Source organism: Silene latifolia, chromosome Y (genome assembly GCF_048544455.1).
Source record: "Silene latifolia isolate original U9 population chromosome Y, ASM4854445v1, whole genome shotgun sequence".
Classification (NCBI taxonomy): domain Eukaryota; kingdom Viridiplantae; phylum Streptophyta; class Magnoliopsida; order Caryophyllales; family Caryophyllaceae; genus Silene; species Silene latifolia.
Genome location: NC_133538.1, coordinates 282617868 through 282620259, shown reverse-complemented (window position 1 = coordinate 282620259; position 2392 = coordinate 282617868). Strand labels below are relative to the sequence as shown.

The window sequence follows — 2392 nt, the reverse complement described above, 5'->3', positions numbered from 1 at the left end:
AATTTTTATTCCTTGAGGCAGTTCTTATTTATTTTCTTTCAGTGTTGTTTATGCCCAGGTAAGACAGGTTTGAGTTAGTTGCAGCTGATTCTGAGCCAGAGAGACTATTTAGGCATAGACTCCATCTGCAAAGAGAATCATGAAAGGAAGACTTTAGTACTTTCGAACCAGAAGATACTGTCAGTTCTGTAAGCCAACTAGTAAAGATGACAAACATTGCTAGTCATTCGGAGCCTAAAGCATCATCAATTCCAAAGGGTTTCAATCTCCAGACTGAGGATGGGAATACATTCGATATCCGTCCTTCCTATATCAATCTGGTGGAGAGAAATCTCTTTAGAGGTGTGGCAGGTGAAGACCCGAGGAAGCATATGGAGGTCTTTACGGACTACTGTTCTACTATCCCCGCCACAAAGGGGGTAACTCAAGACAAGATTAAGGAGGTTCTGTTCCCTTTTTCTTTGACTGACTCAGCCAGGGAGTGGCTAACTGATTTGGACCGCACAGCCGCAGGGGTTACAGACTGGGAGACCCTTGCTTTTGCTTTTTATAAGAGGTATTTCCCTCCACAGCGCACCAATCAGCTGAGGGCAAAGATCACAAGTTTCAAGCAGGCTCCCGATGAGACTTTCTATGAAGCATGGTCCCGTTTCAAGAAGTTGGTGAGGTCTCTTCCTCACCATGGTTTTGATCCGTGGTTTCATCCAACCGTTCTACAATGGGTCAGACGATGATCACAGAGCCATACTTGATGCATCATCTAATGGAAGATTCCAAGAGAACACTGACGATGATAAAGGATGGGCTCTTATTGAAGAGATGGCAAACCACTGTGCTGAGTATGGAAACCCGAGGGATGGTATTAGGACAGTTCATGCAGTCGATAAGCAAGTTGTGGCTCAGCTGGAAGCCATGAGTGCTAGGTTTGATAAGTTGGAGCTGCATTCTACTGGGGAGCCTCAGACGGTTCATCTTCTTACTAGAGGGGAGACTGTTACATGCGAGACATGTGGGAGCAATGACGGTCACACTGCTGTTGGCTGTCTTACGGAGAAGGAACAGGTCCTTGCTTTTCAACAATACAAGCAAGGAGGGGGTTCCTATTATAACAACCAAGGGGCAGTCCGTCCCAATTTGAGGTGGACAAGTCAAAATGTGCTCAATCCTACCCATCCTCCGCAGCAGCAGCAGCCGTATGTCCCTCCACATAAGACTCAACAAGGCTTTCAAAAGCCTCCTTCCTTTCCTACACCTAATCAAGGTGCATCGTCTTCTGGTGGGGTAAGTGAGCTAGGTGAGTTGAAGACGATGTTGCAGTCTTTGACAAAGCAGTGGCAGCTGAGTGATCAACAAAAAGATGCATCCATCAAGGCACTTGAAACTCAAGTTGCCCGGTTAGCCGTGAACCAGTCCACAAGGAAACCGGGTCATTTACCGTCACAAGCTGACAAAAATCCACATGAGATGGTAAACTTAATTAATTTGAGGAGCGGTCGTTCATATGAGGGACCGGATATGTTGAAATCAGACCCGAGGAAGGAAATTATAGCTGATGAACAGTGTTCTGGCGAACAAAAGGAGCTGACGACAAGGAAAGTACTCAATCGACTGATTACTGGGGGTCGATCGAGTGAATTTGCTGAAGAAAGGGCTCGATCGAGTAAAACTTCTACTCGATCGAGTGAACAGGAAAAAGAAGCTACTCGATCGAGTGAACTTTCTACTTGATCGAGTGATTTTGTTGAAGAAACTACTCGATCGAATGGTATTTCTGGTCGATCGAGCAGTGTAGATAAAGAACAGCTCGATTGAGAGCCTGCTAGTGCTCGATCGAGTGAAAAATCGCCTGAAAGACCTCGTTCGAGAGGAAAGAAGCGTCCGAAAGATTTGGAGCTTGATCCGGCTGACACGTTGGAAGAGAGGAACAAGGGACTCGAGATACCCATCACGGTGCCCTTCCCGAAGCGTTTGCAATGTACTAAGGCTAATCAACAATTCGGAAAATTTTCCGAACTCCTGAGAAGCTAGAAGGCCACTGTGCCATTCGCCGAACTGCTGACACAGGTACCCTCTTACCTTAAATTTATGAAAGAAATTTTATCGCGTAAGAGGCACATTAATGATCATGAGACTGTAGTTTTGACCGAGGTAGGGACGGCCCTAGTTCAGAATAAGTTACCTCCCAAACAGTCAAACCCAGGTAGTTTTCCGATTCCGTGTCATATTGGTACCCATTTGATTGATAACGCGTTATGCGAACTTGGCGCTAGCGTGAGTGTCCTACCGTTGTCTCTAGCTAAGAGACTTGGTTTGAAAAAGTTTAATTGCACGAACATGACTGTTCATATGGCCGACCGTAGCATTTCACGGCCACTAGGTGTCATAGAAGACA

At 45.9% G+C, this 2392-nt stretch overlaps 1 non-coding gene across 1 annotated transcript; it reads right to left on the bottom strand.

Moving 5' to 3' along the window:
- Positions 1-582: 582 nt before the first annotated feature.
- LOC141636480 (small nucleolar RNA R71) lies at positions 583-688 on the bottom strand. The gene has a single exon (XR_012541087.1). It is a non-coding gene; the product is annotated as a small nucleolar RNA R71 (small nucleolar RNA).
- Between the last annotated feature and the right edge of the window lie 1704 nt (positions 689-2392).